At 46.7% G+C, this 18,307-nt stretch overlaps 1 protein-coding gene across 1 annotated transcript in view; it reads right to left on the bottom strand.

Annotated features, from left to right (window-relative positions):
* Positions 1 to 2,289, bottom strand: part of LOC144476193 (thrombospondin type-1 domain-containing protein 4) — a 60,031-nt gene extending 57,742 nt beyond the window's left edge. The window contains exon 1 of the mRNA XM_078192856.1: positions 1,854 to 2,289. The gene's annotated coding sequence lies outside the window, so the exon portion shown is untranslated. The remainder of the gene's footprint in view (positions 1 to 1,853) is intronic.
* Positions 2,290 to 18,307: the final 16,018 nt, after the last annotated feature.

Below are 18,307 nucleotides of genomic sequence, written 5' to 3'. Positions count from 1 at the left end.
CGAAAAATTTGATTCCGAGAAGTTAGGATGTTTTCGGTTATTCGAGGAGGTCGGTCGCGTTATCTGCGCGATCGCCGGCTCACCTTGCTTAGGCACGGAGGTGCCTGCGAACGCTGGGCCCGGTGAAATGAAATTCGGAGTGTCGAGAGCGCGGAGATAAAAGCTGCAGAAAGGTAATTTACGAGTCGATGTATCGGGTCGCTACTTGTGCGAACGTCCGCATAAAGAGGCATCTATATTCACGGGTTCTCGTTTCGGCGCACGCGTTTCGTTGCATGAACAGCTGTGAAGAATAAGCCTCTCTCGTTCTCTCTTTCGCCTTTTGCGCTCTCACCCTCTCTCTCTTTCTCTCCCCCTCTCTCTCTTTCTCTCTCACTCTTCGGGCTCGGAGCGCTCCTCCCGCGAGAAACTGCAGGAAAATCAGTTGAAAATTCCCCTCGCAATTAATTAGCCGAAGCTCCGTTGTCTGCTCTCCGCCTCGGTTTCCTTATTCCGTGTTTGCGAATCTTTCAAGGGGAAACGCGCCCGGCTGTTCGCGTAGACGACAGCTCCGTGAATAAAACAGTGACATTAACGACGGGAGAGAAGCCGCGCGTAGGTGTTCCCAGGAGAATTCGTTCGACCGTGCAACAGATTTTTGGGGGCAGCAATTAACCCTTTGCGCGCGAGCGGCGACTCTGCGGCGCCGTTGAAATTTTTCTAACATATTCAAACATTATTCTTACAGATATCATTAAAGCTCAGATTTGAAAAAATTGTTGAAAGTGTAATTGTTATATAGGAGTCCCGAGACTCAATTTCGTATGCATAGAATGAATTTTCTTATATAAAATGGAAATACTGGAAGCCAGAGAAATTATTTTAGATTTGCAGTTTAGATGGCTTCGAGTGCAAAGGGTTAAATCATTCACGGCCGGCGATACGAAAAATTTCTGGCGAGCGAAACTTTACAAAATTAATGGTAAAATGAAATCGCGGTGAAAGGAGCGTGCTCGGGCGATTTTCGAAAACGAATTTACTGAATGACGCGCGGCGCGTTGATCGCGGCACAATGCGCATTGATGCTGCCGGGGACCGTATTGAAAAATCCGAACGTTTTACGACGGCGATTATATGCTTGCGTGCGTTCATTCAATAATTGTACGGAAAAACTGTGGCACCGGAATATATTTCACGTTGCCGTGGATTGTACCGTAATATCGGACAACTGATTTTATGCAGTAATTTGATCTTTTCAAACGCGAAATAAAGAAATGTTCGGTTTTAACGCGAAACCTTTCGAAAGATTAATTAATTCGCGGCTTTTTAATAACTAGTGCGGCTGAAACACGAGCTCGCGACGAGGCACGAAAAAAAATTTAATAATACAGCCACGCTATATACAGTTCATTAAAATGATTAAAGGAAACGATTTATTTTTATTTCATTTCTGTTCTGCGTAATCGTCCCGGCAAATTTTTATTAAAAAAAATTATTTTAATCAAATTATTTTAATCAAATTATTTTAATCAAAATCCGCTGGCAACTTGAATTCCGCGACGAGATGCTTAGAGCAGGAACTTATGAGCACAAGAAGCGAGCCGCGACTCGCGAGGTACGAGAAAATTCGATCATTATTGGACAAACTTTTCCGATAATTTCCCGCAAAGGCGCCCCGCGAATCTTCACTCGCTAAAAGAGAACAATCGTCGATAATCCGCGATTTCGCGTAATCCCTCGTCATTGAAAGATTGAAAAAGGAACGTTTCGGTCAGCCTTTCATGGAAAATAATTGTACGAAACCCATCGAGAGATCTCGCGTCGATTGTTTCTCACAAACATCTTCCAATCGACAAACGTTCACTCGCACTCACCGTCGTGCCTCATCTAATCCCATTCGGTCGGAGCAGCAGGTGGACTGGCAGGGTCTCCGCACGTGGCACACATTTCCCAAGTAGCACGTCGTCCGTGTGCGTTGTTTCTGTGTTCGCCAAACTCGGAAAATTCACCGGATGCCCCGGCGAACTCGTCGGAACAACGAAACTCTGGATCGCGAGCCTGGCGACCCCGCGGATCCCGTCGACGGATCGGATCGTAGAATCGGCGACTGCGAGGCAAGCTGGTACACACTGTGCGATCTGGACCGCGAAGGATGGGATCCGCGGTTCGCGTAAAAATCCGGCGGGAAAACCGAAGCGAGCCGCAGGACGCGGAAGGAGGCAGGTGTGCGCGCGTAATCTGCCGGCGAGGAAACTCGAGGAGGAAAGCCGAAGAGAGCGGACTCACGTTTGCGCGGTCACGGGCTGGCGCAGCCGCGACAGGAATGATAGTGGCGAAAGTGGGAGACCCTCCGGGAAATATATAGGTCCGCAGGGTGGTGGTGGTTGCGTGGAGGAAGGAGGAGGCCCCGACAGACGACGCATCCCTCCACGTGCGCCCGTGCTCGGTTGTGGTGGTGCCCCGCCGCTGGCTCGGTGTGCCTCGGTTTGCCTCGGTCTGCCTCGGTCCTCCTGCCTCGGTGTTGCGTTGCGTGCCGCACACACTGTGTTTGTGTGTGTGTGCACGCACACGCGACCTCGCCACGCACGCGTTTCACGCACGCTCCACGCACCGGCCGTCACGACATGCAGATGCACCAGCCGGTGCACGGAGCCGCATCCCCGTTGACCGGACCCCGAAAAAAACCGAAAGCCCGTGCGTGGCCTCCTTTTTTTGGCACACCTCGGCCCTCCTTTGTACTCGCCAGGAGCTAAGGGTCCTGACCCTTAACCCTTTGTGCGACAACGCGTCGCTCCAGCACCATTTTCTTTCGCTGCTTTCAGGAACAGCGAGGGCGGTTTTCGGTTTTGAACACTTCATGCATTCTTTGGTTGCTTTGGTGAGTATAGGGGAATATATGGTGTATATTCATGGCGAACCTCGAGTTATTCTTATCAGGTTACTAATGCTTCGTGCGCAATTTTATTCGGCTGGTTTGCAGAACGGCGGAACAATTTTTAATCTTCATGCTGTATCTCCAATTACTGTAATATTAGAATTTATTTATTGCTACAGATAACCGGGAAATTCCGTCTGTTACAATATAGTTAAAAAAGATTTACTAAATAAATTATAGTGTACACAGAAATGGAGAAGTAATAATAATGATATTAATGATAAGAGACGACAGTAACAAGACAATGATAATGGCAATGACATAAATTAAGTCATAATGAAAAAAGAAGAAAAAGTTATAATATTGAGAGCATTATTGATGCAAGTGCAACGTGTCAGATTAGTATCATACTCAACCCGTAGCACTCGACTGACGCCGCTGAAGCTAAATAATTGTTACGTTATTAAAGACTCTTCTATTAAAAAGATTGTTAAAAACCTAACACTTTTATGATTCACTAGCCTCGATTTCATATTCAAAAATTGTACTAAGTTATACAAAATAGAAATGCAAGCTGGTTAAAACAGCTATTTTAGATCAAGGCTTAAAATGGCCCCCGGAGTGCAAAGGGTTAAAATAAGATTTACAGAACGGTAATCGAGGTTTCACCGCGTTACCATAAACTTGCCTCTGCGCGCATTTCGTCCAAAGCTCGGCGAAACGTCGACCGAAGCAAAATTCAAGCCGCCGATAGATCTCGACGTAATGCTACATAAAATTCTGGTCAGCATAAACGAGCCGCCGCCGCCGCCGTTTTGAAACGGGAATTACAGCCCACCGGCGGTTCGCCATGTCCGTCGAAAATCGAATTAGAAAACCGGCACGGTGTCCGTTTCAGGAACAATTCGTCTCCCCGGTACACGATGTATCACCAATTCAATATCTCTTTCGCAACGACCTTTCAGCCATAACCGGGCCGGGAGATTGACGAGTACGGGCCGCGATCGGCAAGTCACCGGAATGATACTGCGAATTATAGAACAAGAAGATAGATGAAGCGTGCGCCGGCGAAGATAAACGAACGGGCTACGCGCCGTGCTATCCGTGTAATTGCAACAAAGTAATCGTCGTTCCCCGCCTATTTTTTTTTTGTCCCTGTGTTTTACTGGTCCGATTACCGTTTTGTTGGCCGGTTCAACGGACCGAAACGGTGGTACGACCGCTCGTAAAGACACCGAGCGCAAGATTACGTTGTCCCCCGTTATCGGTAGATGCAACGGTGCAAGCGTACGGCGGGCACCGCGCCGGCGAAAACCGTGACGCCCCGAAGCGAGCCTATCCGTCTCCCTTTTCTTCTTCTTCTTCTTCCTCTTCCTCTTCGTCTTCTTTTTCTTCTTCTCCCCCGTTTCCGCTTTTCACTTTTCGCGCGTCGCGAATCGACTGCGACATTTCGCCGGCGAAGCGGATCGCCGGCTAAATGCCATAACGAATCGAACACCGGCGCTCGAACTATAGCGTTCGGGATCGTTCACCCTCGCCAAGGCGGTCGGTCTGCTATAAAAGGGGAAGTTTCTTTTATCGATCGGCGAGTCTCTGAAATGCATTCTATAATCGACTTCTTGTTCTGTCGCGGCAATAACGAGGGAAAAAAAAAAACACACAGAAACACCGCGAAGAAGAAGCTACTATAACCGGTGGACGAGATCGCGAAGCTCGTGTTAAATTACCGTGACACCGATTCTCCGGGATGTCGTCAGCCGAGCGTCGAGAATCGACGAGGTCCTTGGAAGTCTCGCGATTCCTGGGAACGAGCCGCGATGGGGGTTTGCATAGCCGGTGAATAAAGGCGAGAGAGGGACGTCGCGAGGATTCCTTTTTCACGGGCGACGACGACGGGCCGAGGAATTGTCGCGTTAAGGTATGCAGAAGCGTTTCCGGCGCATCCGATGGAGCCGTTCGCTTCCGCGATCGCTAGCGCCAGACATTAGACTGGCGCCAGCGAGACCGGCCGAGAGCGGGACCTCGTTAGAAGCTGGAAACCGCGCCGGCTCGGACGATGCTCGCGAGGCTCGCTCGTAGGACCCCTTCGTATTTAACGTTCGCGTACAAGACCCCCCAAAGAGCCCTACAAACGAACTTAGCTATATATGTTGACCACACTGTGATCTCGCTTCCTCCTGGCAACCAACACTCGCTGCGAAATTCAAAAAAGCGAAAGTGAAACTGGCACAATACTTCGACGAATGTGTTATAAAATTGAAAAGAGATTTTCGTTTGAGATGCCAGCATCTAAAGGGTAGATATACGGAGGAGCTTCGAAACGATACCTCGAAAATTATTGCCAAAAGATCGACGGAACCAGCGCTGATATCGGGAAGCAATCTTTTAAGCGTCGCGGCTTCCGATTTTGTTCGAATTTTCGCGAGCTGCGCCGTCAAGTTTTCCGCTTCTCGTTACACTCGCGATACCAGCGACGCTCGCCGGCCGCGCGAATCGAGCAAACACCGGGTTAATTAACTTTCGAGCGACTCGGAGCAGCGCGCTGGTCCGAGTCGAAATGAAACGACCGGGAGCCGTGTTTATTCAACGCGCGGCGTGCCCGCGATATCGCTACCGGCGAATAATTCATTAATTTCGGGCAAACAGATCGGCGGACGTATTTGTTAGCCGGCTCGAAACACCGCTTTAAATAATTCCCGTTGTACCTGGCCTGATACTCTCGCGGCGCTGACCGGAGCCGGGCGGCGCCTAGCCGATTCGATGCTCGGAAGCCTGCTGGAACTGCAAAGCAAACGCGAGTGCGTTCGATGACGATTCAAGGAACGTCCCGGCACGATTATTTATTTTTTCCATCGGCCGGGTCGGCGTTAGTATGCCGTGTACACGTTGTGCACCGATAAAATTGCGGTTTTGAGCACGTACGGTGATAACAGTTGCGGGATCGCGACGCCTTCCGCGACGATCGCGAGAGGAATCGTAGACAGGTGACACCGGCGACGCTTTATCTCTCTCCCCGTGAAACGCCTATCCGTTTCTATACATTCTGACCGATTGATACAGCTGTTTATGGTCGTATTTGCCCGGTAGTAAAATTGAATGATTGCACGTTGTGATTTCGTGATGTAGTAATCTGATTAGTGAAATAACGTCTATAGCCCATTAATTATTTTACCTAATCTCGAATAATTTATAATAGTGCATAATAATTTATAATAATCCATAATTATTTATGATAACAAATCTATAATAATTTATATTAATTTACGATTCGAGTGATAATCGTTAATCATTGATTAGATTACTTCTAGCTCAACTCTGCATGACGCATACTGCGTCCTACCTGGGACAACGATCGAGGAATTATTGTTCAATTTTTAACTAATTCTTTGGTAAATATCATCGATCGACGAGTAAACTGTATAAATGCAAACATTGATTCCAGAAGAAATCGTCAGACCATAAGATCCACATAAATGCACCTCAGAGTTTAATAACTCGAAAATTAGCTCACGTGTTTAATATGCATCGTTAGTTGTCGATTAATATTGTATAGCATTTATTACACCTTGAACATAAATGTACAATCAAGAAAAGCCTTCTTCACATTGCTATAAAATCTTTTTCATCCAGTCGATGTACACAGTTACAATTTTTAACATACAAATTAAAATACGAAACTCGAGCAAAAACGAAGCTCCAATAATTTCTTTAAAAAAAAAACAATTTATTAACAAGGAAATGTAAGTTGGAAAATTAATTACTACACAATTCCATTGATACCATAGAACATGCTACAGAGATATATATTTTTTAAATTTCCTCCGAAAAAGCAATTTGTAGCAATTGCTACAATTGCCACAAATTGCTCTTTTAAATGGTTTCTTTTAATTTACCACCTGCACTCTTTTAAAGCGAGATTAATATAGACAAGTTTTCCACCAGTTAAATCAGTCTGGCAGCAGTTTCTGGGGCAAATACCTCTTACAGCTCTCGCCCACCGTAAAATTGCCGCGTAATCCAAAAAGCGGCTTAGCAATAATTTGCCGGATAGTATTGGAATCGACTGGATCCCCGATCGGTCGATGCGCCGAAAACGAGATAATTAGGGCCCCGTATACCATGATTATATCAGAATCGTCTTAAAATGTCGAAGGCCGTGGTTGACTAGCGACCATGCATTTCCCGGTCGTAATTACCGCGAGAAACCGCGAACAATGATCGGCCGTCCGCTAATGGACGATCGTTCCCGTGTCGTTTCCTTTCTTCCTCCTCGCCTCTCTCTCTTTTCCTCTCTGTCTCTTTCTATTTCTCTCTATTTAATTCTGCATGTTTATCTCTATTACTCTCTCCTTATTTCTCTCTCTCTCTAGCTTTGTATTTTTATCACTGTTCACTCTCTTCCTCTTTCTCTCTTTAGCTCTGTTCCTCTCTTCCTCTTTCTCTTTAGTTCTGTTCCTCTCTTCCTCTTTCTCTCTTTAGTTCTGTTCCTCTCTTCCTCTTTCTCTCTCTAGCTCTGTATCTTTATTTCTATTCCTCTCATTCTCTGGCTCTCTCTAGCTCTGCATCTTTATTTCTATTCCTCTCATTCTCTGACTCTCTCTAGTTCTGCATCTTTATTTCTATTCCTCTCATTCTCTGACTCTCTCTAGCTCTGCATCTTTATCCTCTTCCTCTCTTCCTTTTTCTCTCTCTTTCTAATTCTCTATCTCTCATTTTCTGACTCTCTCTAACCTTCTATCTCTATCTCTATTTCCTCCTCTCCCCGTCTGTCTCTCTCCATCTCCATCTCTCTCTCTTCTCTATCTCTCATTCTCTGACTCTCTCTAACCTTCTATCTCTGTCTCTATTTCCTCCTCTCCCCGTCCGTCTCTCTCCATCCCTATCTCCCGCTCGTTACATCTCTCTCGCTCCTTTCTCTCTTTCTTCTCGTTTATCATTCGACGTTTGATCGCGGCGCAGCGTCGCGACCGCCGACCACCGGCGCACGTTTGCGGATGTCAACGCGTACGTACGACTCGCTGCTAGGTAATCAGCGTGACCGGTTGCCGGACGGTAGCCCCCAGTCATTCTATTACCCGTCGAGATTCATTCTCGCTGTCTCGTGACGCCGCGGCGATCAACGCCGGGATACGAACGACACGCGAACGTTCGCAGATGTCAGTGACTCCGATACCGCGGCTCTCTGCCCACATTTTACCGCGAGCGCAAGTTTCTTGCGCGAATCGGGATCGATACCGAGAGAGAAAGAGAGAAAGAGAGAGAGAGAGAGGGGGACTGGTCGCGGGCTGATTTAGGTGGCTTAATAAATTGGAAAGTCGGCGAGACGCGGGACGCGAGGCGGCGCGCAATTTCTAGGCAACTATGCAGACAATTGGCTCCGGCCGCGATGCCGTGAGGCCTTCGGGGACAAATTGACGACGTTGTTGAGCTCGAACGTCGGTCGCCTTGTCTTCTGTCAGCATCTTCGCGACCTGCGAATAAATTTTAGGACGCGGCGAGGTAAGGTTGATCGTGCTCCAGTTCACGGGAGCAAGAATGCTCGCGGACCTTTTATTCCAGGGCTCAACCGGCTGTTCCGTCCTGAATCTGGAAGCCCGGTGACAAATTGACGATGCTGCTGAGTTCGAACGTCAGTCGCTTTGTCTCTTGTCGGTGTCCTGGTCTTGCGAATCAATTTTAAGGCGCAGGAAAGTAGAACTGATCCTGAAGCAGTTCCTGAAGAGAGGAGACGGCTAAGACAATCGGTGGAATGTTCACATATCTTTTATTGGAAGTTTACAGTAGGCTTTTACGTCTTTTATTTGGAAACCTCTGACACCAATTGACGCTATTGCTGAGTTTGATTTCAGTCATCTTATTTCTGCTTACCATCTTTGTCCTGCGAATTATTATTAACAGCTGAGATAATTAGTAGTATATTCTCGCAGTCTTTATTCTTCTTTTAACAATATTTCACGTCCCGAATCTGAAAATCACAAAGCAAAAATAACGTAGACACTGAACTCGGACGTCAATCACCTTTGACTTACGAATAAATTTTAGGACGCAAGAAGATGGAGTCTCTCCAGAAGTAGCTGACGAAGAATGTACTTACGATAATCAGTAGAACATTCTCACAGTTTTCATTTTAACCCTCTACGGTCGTATAAAATTTATACAAAGGTGTTATGCTAATCAGAATTAATTTTCGTTGAACGAACAGTAATACATAATATGCAAGGCTAAGTAGAAAAAGCAAAATTTAGTAATTCATTCTTAAACTTTAAATATTAATAACACAGTAATATATTTTAATTTTGTGTAAAAAAAAAAAGAATAAATAAATAGCTTTGGTGACTGATAGTAGCCATACAACTGCAAAGGGTTAAGTTCAATTATACATTGACCTGCGAATGAATGTTAGGACCTGAGAAAATCCTAAAAAGATCCTAAGATCCTAAGAAGATCCTTTCCAGAAATGGCTCTCGAATGGAGAAGGTAGCTGAGATAACAATGTTCGCACACCCTTTGTTCCGGCGTGCATGCACCGGCTGTAAACGCGTTCGTGGAATCTGGAAACAGCGTACAACGAGTCGAACACAGAGAACAACAGACTCCCCGAGGTACGAGAGCGTGATTCGATCGAGGAATAAAAAGGGTGGATCGAAAGTTAGTCGGGGGTGAGGCGGGCGATAAAGCGAAGGCGAGACGCGCGTCCAACAGGCAGTTACGGGCTCGTGTAGCAAGTATTGTGGCCTGAATGCTAGCCTGATGGCCTCTTAACTTGGTTATATCATAGTCTTTCGGGCTGTTTCTCTTCCCGCTCCGGCCTCTGTCAACATTTACATACGCGGAGCCGGCGTTTCGAACGATAAGTCACGGCGCACGGCTGCGCGACGACGGAACCGGGAAAAGGCGGCTGAAACCGAAGACTCTAGATCCTCGGTGATCCATAACATCCCTGTGTGTCGTCCGAATAACGTTGAACGCATTATGGATCCTTCGTTCATATGCATCGTTTACTTATTGTTTTACTGTTACTGTGATCGACTAGATATCATTCGTAAACATTATAAATGCTATTTTCGGTTCGACTTCATCTCTATTAAAATAATTAAATTATTATTTCGCGTATATTTTTTCTGTCAAATTTTTCTTCTCATACTTAAGACGATTTTTTCTTTTACCTCTTGCACTGTGATAACGAGTCACACTCGTGATAAAGATTTTTACTAAATAAGACTAATTTATTTCAAATCGAAACCTTTAATCCTTCTGTTATCAAAGTATAGAAACGGAAATAAATAAAGACAAGAATTGTTTAGACCTATTAAAAAAATTATTAAGAATAAATAAATGTTAATTAACACAGAGCATGAAAGAAATCATAGTGCAAGGGGTTAATTTTGTGTGTTTGTATTTTGTACGTCCTCGTACGACTGCTGTGTTATTATTAGTTTCTCTTACTTTCTCTTGTCGATAATCATAATTGCTATTATTATTACTACTATTATTATGTATTGCAACCCCATGTAATAAAAAAATATTTCTGACCGTTCGTAGGATATCTGAAACTCGTTAGGAGATAGACTAGGGGGTTAATGAGGCGGGATAGAAGAAAAAAAAATGGAAAAAGTTATTTGTAAGAGTAGAAAAATAGTTGACGAGGGAACGGACAATTCCAGCGATCCGTGGCGCTCGGATCGAGCCGTGCGGCGAGCAGTGAAACCCGAAGAAAAACAGACTGGTTGCGACTCCCATTAACCTCATTGGGAGAAACCTATGATCGTGCTCGTGCCGGCCGTCCACCGGTAGGAGTTATTATCATTTTCAGCGATTGGCCACGTAACCGTCAGGCATTCGACTTCGCCTCGGCGCCGATGGATTCTCAACTGGACTACGGGCCGTTAATCAATCGTGGCTCTCCCGTAGAGCTTTCGCCGGATCGTGGAACGCGGCCGGTTTAATTGCCGATCGATCGAGCCCGATCTTTTATCGTTTATCGTCGGTACGTGATCATCGGTCCCGGTGGCCAGAAGGGGAAAAAAGCGAGGGGCCGCGTTTCCCGGGTGGAAATGAGCACGATCGCGGGGAGGACGGCGCATCTCCGACTCCACGGTTCGTCGTCCTCCTCCTGCGATTTTTATTTTCGCGCGTCCCTCGGCTCGGATCGTCGCGGCGCTCTTTTTGGCGACCCCTGAACGCATCGTCGAATTATATCCGCGTGACCTATAATTTGGACACTATTTCGCCATGCCGTAAGCATGCAATCACGAAAAGGTGTTCCCTTTTGTAAGTGGTTCCACCTAGATGAAGAATTTATCGGCTAACAGCCCTTACGAGATTATAATATACGCGCGATCCACACATGTGATCCGATCGGATCTGACGAACGCGCGCTCGAGGATCTTCGAACGGGGCGTCATAATGCACCGTGGCGAACTTTCTTCCTTCCTCCGGCTCCCCCTCTCTAACCCCCCCTACGCTCCTCTTCTGCTGCTTCCTCGCTCTTCTCTAACCTGTCCCCCTTTTCCTGTCTCGCACGCCCCACCCCTCCCCGTGAACCGCCGCTTTTATCTTCTTTTTCCTCGGTTGACCTCCGACGCTAAAATTTCCATGATTTCACGTAACACCGCGCCGCGCCGCGCCGAGCAAACACTTTGTTATTCAAATATGCCTAACCGGGCACCTCCTGTCGAATTTGATCCCCCTTGCCGGTATGCCTATTCTCCCCTCCGTGTCGCCGGATAATAGGGGACACAAACCGGCTAATTGTGTCGCGTCGACAAAGTGGCCCATTCAGACTCCTTCGGCTCTCCGATTATCCGGCCCCAGTGTCTTTTGTCGGCGCCGTCTCGGGGACACCTGACCACGCCGACGGATCCCCGGCGCGGACCGTGACAAAAACGGGAATCGATCGAACCAGGCCCCAGGAATCAACCCTTTCCGATCCCTCGCCGAAGCCGACTCTCGCGACGACGGCGCTCCACCCTCTTCCACGTCGTAGCTGTTGTCGAAGGCTTCTTTCGCGATCGCGGGTTTATTCCGCCGATCGAACACTCTTGCACGGTAATGTGCATCAAAGTACTCCATTCAGCAACTTCGACAAGCAAAAATGCAAACTGGAACATTCATAGAATCGTTATCTTCATTGCGATTCCCGGGATCGGATGAAGCGGTTCGTTGAAAACCGTTCGCGTATCATCTTCCTAACATAAATCAGAGGATAATGGAAACCGGCAGCCGCGATCTACGTTTGAACAATGGAGACAATTTTTTGGAAAAATTTGGTATCGTTGCAGGATCGATGGAATTTATTTCGAATGGAATACGGTGCGTTTCGACGCGTCCAGCGGGAAGGTTCAGAGGGCGAGCGGACCTGCATAGCCCGGCCCAATAAAATATGTATCGGCCGCGTACCGATCGGGGGCTCGCCAAAGTGGTCGTCCGCGTTTGTTTCGTGGACGCACGCGCTCGATACTCGGCGCCGTTCCCGAGAATATCGAGTCCCGTCCGCGTTATTGCCGCTTTTTTTCTCTCGCGCGCGCGCGCGCGCGACCGGCCCGTGCATTCGACGTGACGTCGACCGGCGTAGGAACCGCCGTGTCCGCGTCGGCGAACGTCGTGAAACCAGAAGTTTTTATCGAGCCATCCGGCCAGACGGCCGAAGAAGTCGGATAGAATATTCCAAGCTTTCCGGCGAAGCGGCTGACCGGAGACATCTTGAACAAAGGCTTTTCCGATCGTGACCCCCTTTTTCTTTTTCCGATCGCTATTGACGTCCTTGGGACTCTGGCTCCGTTTCCCGGAAATCGCAGTTCAAAAAGATTCGTTCCGCGGGGATGGCGACACGAGATCCTGGCCAACAGATGCGATGCTCGGCGGCAGGACCGGGTCAAACGCGTTCAAACGATTTCGAGCTAGGCTTTGCGGAAGGCTGAACATCGCGGTTAATCTACTTTCGGTGTTACTGTCGCGTCGAGGATGTGTAGAAGCAGCAGAGTACGATAGGATATTTAGGGTGCGTGATTGAAGACATTGGAACGTTGCAGTCATTCATTTGGGATAGGTTAAACATGACTGACTTAAGGTCATTGGGCAGTATTGTGGAGCTGATTAAAAGATGACATTTGACGGTGATTGAATATGTTTTCGGCAACAGTGTTCAGTGTTACAGACAGACGGAATGCCTGCGATACACGATACGTTGTACGTGTTTGCCGACTTGGCGGCGCAAACATGTTCAATCGTCGTCAAGCATCGTCACTTCTTAAATTACCTCTCGAATTACCTTTCACAAAGTTCTGAATTAGCTTTTACAACATCGAAATTATTATACATCGTTATTCAACTATGACCTATTTGAACGAGTGTTAGCAATGTTGGAGTGCGTTTGAAGATCGTATGTATGCCGTTCAGTTCCCTAATGCTTCAGAACGTCGCTAGCCTAAAATGTACAAAACTAAGAGTAACATACAATTTGGCATACTTATTAGAGTCAACCTGCGTCTCAAACTCGATCAATCTTCGTCGAACCTTGCAGACCATAAAAAGAGGAATTTCTGAAGGATTCAGAGCTCGAAATAGTAATAATAAAGCCGCGGAGACAGAAAAAGAGAGAGTCCAGTCTAATGACAATCCGCAGACGCGTACGATCGCCGATTCCATCGGCAGTTTACATGAAACAGACACCGTGACTTTCTCTTCTAAGGCACGGCCTAAGATCCGCCGCTAATCTTGACGCTGGGCAGCGGCGTCGATCATCGCCGTCTCCTGCGTCATCGGCGTTGAATTTCGGCCGCCGTGTACAGGACTGCGCAACTTCGCGACCGTATCGCGGCCGTCGCAAAGATGCAGCCGGGCATTAAGTCGATCGATAATCCGCGGGTACACGCCGGGCAACTTGATCCATTACCTCTTTATCGCGTAAGCTCGGACGTCCGGATGGAATCGATCGAGCCCCGGCTAATTTTCACGTAATTTTGCAGCGAGCGGTACACACGCAGAGAGACCCGGCGCGGCGCGAAACGGAGCGGAGCGGAGAGGAGAGGCGAGGCGAGGAGCGGTGAGGCGAGGAGAGGCGCGCCACAGTGTGCCAGCGCAGCAGCTCCTAACGCGAGGAGAGTGCAACGCTTCGGCACAAGGTCTCAGCCGGGCCGATTCCACGCGGCGAGTGCTCATCTCAATTGGCGATTATGGCCTCGTAAATTCATTTTCAGAGCAAGTTGAACGAACACCGCGAGCGAACGCGATACCATCTTCCCTCGCGCTCTCGGACCCTCCGTGCGCCTCCCATGGTGTCCCATCGGCTCCTCGTCTTCTCGTCCCAACTAGACGATCACCGGTAATAATTAAGCGATCGTTCTGCCGCGGCGATCCGGCAAATTAAATCTTCCTGTCCGCATTTACGCTGAGACATCGGGAAAGATCTGTCGAACCGATCGGCCTGGAAACCGTCGCCGAGTTTATGCGCGCACGCCGTTCCCTGTCCCCGATGGGAGATTCAATACCCTAAGTTGAAAGTTGCACGCGATGCAACTAAAAGTTCCAGAAGCGGAGTCGTCGCTTTTGCCGCGGCGTGTCTGCTCCGATCCCAAGGTTCCCGCGGACTAGTTTCTCGCGCGGAAAGGCGAACGGAAAAATGATTCTCTGCAATTTTAAAGATACGTTTCCACCGTTGGAAACGTTTCGCGCGATTACGGGGTTTTCTTTTTCTCTTGTTCGGCAGTAAAATCGCGAACGTTCGCGCGAGGCTGCGGCGAAACAACGATTTCCAATGATCGTAACGGCGACGCGAACGAATCGCGAGCCATACGGAGAACATCGATATCGGCGCTATCTTTGTGTTACCTTGAGTTGTAATTGCTAATTATCGTTAGTCTGTTTCAGGTTCTGGAGGCGTTGCGAGGCGCGGCTCGAGAAGCGGAGCGTGGAACGCGGGCGCTCGTACACGGTTGGGAACAGCCGAGCGAACATTTTTACAGCTCCGCGATCCTCCTTTGCCGGCCCGATAAACTCGTGGCGACCGTGCACACGGTGACCATTCTCTCGAAGGCCACTTAATAATAGCCCGTTATCGGCGCGCTGAAAACTGATTAAAATGCGTGTCAGCCAGGATGTCCCATTAACGAATTAGCACGACAAGCTATTTAGATAACGTAACGCTGTTACCGCCGCCTTATCGGCGCTTCATTCTGCCGAAAACCGTGGCCGATAGCCCCGCCAACGTTTTCGCCACCGCGCACGGGCTACTATCCCATTCACTTCTATCTACGAAACGACACACGGCGATATCTATCCTTAAAACGTTCCCCACGATTCATAATATCGGGCGCCTTTCGCGAGATCGGCATTTTTACGTTCTACAGGTTTTTTAATACAAAAATGTAAAATTCACAGGGGAGACGCCACCGACATTAAGCATTGTTTTTTAACTTTTTTAATTAGTAATTCACTGATATTTGGTTTTGATGTAATTTCGTTACAATTATCTCCGACGTCCGTAATTTCCTGTAAATTTGTATATTCAGGATTGGATATCGTAGCTGACATTTCACCTCAAGTCGCGAACGTTGTTTACAGGCGGTCTTTCGATCACAACTTTCTCTCTACCGTCATGCGTAATGTAATTAGACTGCGAATTTTATGCATACGCGAGAAAAATGCCTAGGTGAAATTCGAAGGAGCGAAGATAATTAAAAGGATTTAAGTACATTCCTGCATTCCTCTCCATTCATCGAAGACGTCGACAGAGGAAATTGATTTTTATTCGAATCCTGTTCTTTAGGATTCGCTGCGGCAATTTTTAATTCGACCGAAGATTCCGGTGAACACGGGTAGCTGAGAAAAAAAAAGAGCGACAGAAGGCCGGTGTTTACGTGCGGCAGGCGTTTATCAAGCCGGGCTCAGGGCCCTCCTAGAGAAACCGGGCTCGACAAATAGCCCTCGCCATTATCCTCTCGAGCTGCGTACACGTTGTTGGACGTCCCGGCATCGACGCGAATCAATATTCCCTGCTCGGCCAGCTACCGCCTGCATCCACTACGAATGCAACCAAGATTCCGCTATGTAACCAGATATCGGAGCCGTCCCGGCAACCGCAATAGTACGTTATCGACGATACCGAGGCTCCACGAAAGAGACACTTATCCAAGAAAGCGGTATGGATTACGAGGCTCGCGGAGGCGCGAAACCGAAACGTCCCCCGCGAGCCTGCGATCCGAAACGCTTCCGGGCCCTCCGATATCCGAACCGAAGCCGCCTTCCATTCGAGCAATTAACGCGCGAGACGAGCCGTCATTGATTTTTATGCGAAACAAGAATTAACTGTGTGAATTATCTTATAGAGCAGCTACGTGCACGCATGAATATTTAAAAAATAATTTGCCGCGGTATAATGTGTAAATAAATTTGTATAGCATAATATTATTCTGTTATATTCTGATATGGTCTATATTAATTAATATATTATATATTATCTAATTTATTCTATATCATCTAATATATTATGTATTATCTAATATATTCTACATTATATAATTTATTCCATACTATCTAATATAATCTATATATTTTTTTTTAAATAGTATTTTACGTCGCATCAACCACGATATTATCTAGCATTTATATATAGATTAATGAAGAAATAAAGTAGCACGACGCTTTAGATATTAATTTCATCGTACGCCGAAAACGTAACGTGTTGCGCGATGAAAATTCATTTAACAAGTCGTTGCAGACAGGTCTTTTGTTATCTTGAGTTACGGTTTTGCCAACTCAACAGTTTCAGCGACCCTTTTTCCGCGGTCCTCTTCTTGATCCTTGGATTGCCGCTTATGATTATTTGATCTGATTTATCCGCTCCTACTCGGCCGGCTGCTGGGCCAGACAGCGCGCGGTCTCTTAATAATTTCGCGAGACCAGCGTTGTATTTTTAAATGGATTGTACAGCGGCGGGCAAAATTTTCCAGTCAGGTAGAGTTCCTGTTTCGTATTCCGGGCGGCGCCGCTTGAAAAGTGTTCTACGGACACACGACAGATAAAATGTCACGCTCTGTCCCTTACCTTTCTTGAAATTCTTTCGGATGAGGCATAGCTGAAATTTTATTTAGCAGGAGATGTTCTTGAATGTTTCAGAACGCACGGACGGTTACATTGTCCGATTACAAATACCGTATATTGGACGCTGAATGCTAAGAATGCGTAAATGCGCTGAATGTCTCCTCTCGGGGGGCATCGTGATTCCAGTATATCGCTAGACATTAACGTTTATTAGCTAGTATGGGGAATTAATTAATTGTTGTGCAACTTTTTGAGAAATGTACGTTTCTCTGAAGAAAACAGAATATAGAGATATATAATACATATACAATTACTGAGGTATGTAATTATATGTATATGTATGATATTATAATGATCAGTTGAGGATTGATTTTCGAGAATACGTCCATGAATATATTCGATGAACAATAAATTGAAGAGTATATAAACTATTGGCATTGTGGAAGAAAAAATAAAAGACTGTATTGTTTTCTCTGACAGAAGGACACAAGATATACAGTAAAATATACAGTAATCAGCCGGAAATGCGTATTGGTAAATGCTTTAAAATTCTTTACAAAATGCTTTAGAATATTGTTATAATATCTTACTTTCTTCCAAATGTATATTGTATAATATAAAGCTTCATAATTGCTGGTAGGTAACATCCATGACAGCGCGGAATGCAAAGGGAAACAGTACCGCAGCCCGCATGAAACGAGTACTGCAAATCTGGCTACGCGATGCCTCTGTTTTCGAGGTTCCCGCAAGATTTACCATCGAGGCCTCGGATCCTCGTAATCGAACGGACCGGGAATCTTCGTCTCGGAACAATTGGACGCGGCCAGAATTCCGCCGACGATCGACGTACCTCCTGTGTCTCATAAATTATCGAGCGAAATTGGTCGGCCGAGCCGATTCATCTGAGCGGATCGACGTCGGCGAGGCGGTTAACGAGCGCAGGCCAAATAGTAGGAAGTGGCGCCGAGATGTGGAAGTAATTTTCGGAGGTCCACGTCCTCCCCGGTCCTTCCTGGTCTCGTTTCGGGCTGACGTAATCGCGTAACCGTGTCTTGGGACGAGGCCTGCACGCGTAAACACGCGAACCGTCAATGGTACCCTTTCGTGAATCACAAATCATACTAATTCAATGGAGATACAATTTGAGAGGCGACACGATTTGCTTCGCGGCGAACTTATACTTTCGCGCGGGTCGCCTGATTATGGTTGTCTGCGTTCACTGAGGAGTTAAGTCTGAGTGCTTTCAAATCCTTTGAGATTTGCTATCTGATATTTAGTCTGTTTGTATTATCAATAGGTTAATAATTACAGAATTTTTAGTTCGTTATATAAATTACTGTATTTTATTTAAATTTCAGTTTTAATGCAGTTTTATTGTATTTTATTTTAGTTGCAGTTTTATTGCATCTTATT

Source organism: Augochlora pura, chromosome 10 (genome assembly GCF_028453695.1).
Source record: "Augochlora pura isolate Apur16 chromosome 10, APUR_v2.2.1, whole genome shotgun sequence".
Taxonomy (NCBI): domain Eukaryota; kingdom Metazoa; phylum Arthropoda; class Insecta; order Hymenoptera; family Halictidae; genus Augochlora; species Augochlora pura.
The sequence above is the reverse complement of the archived record's forward strand: the minus strand, read 5'-3'. Positions and strand labels throughout refer to the sequence as shown.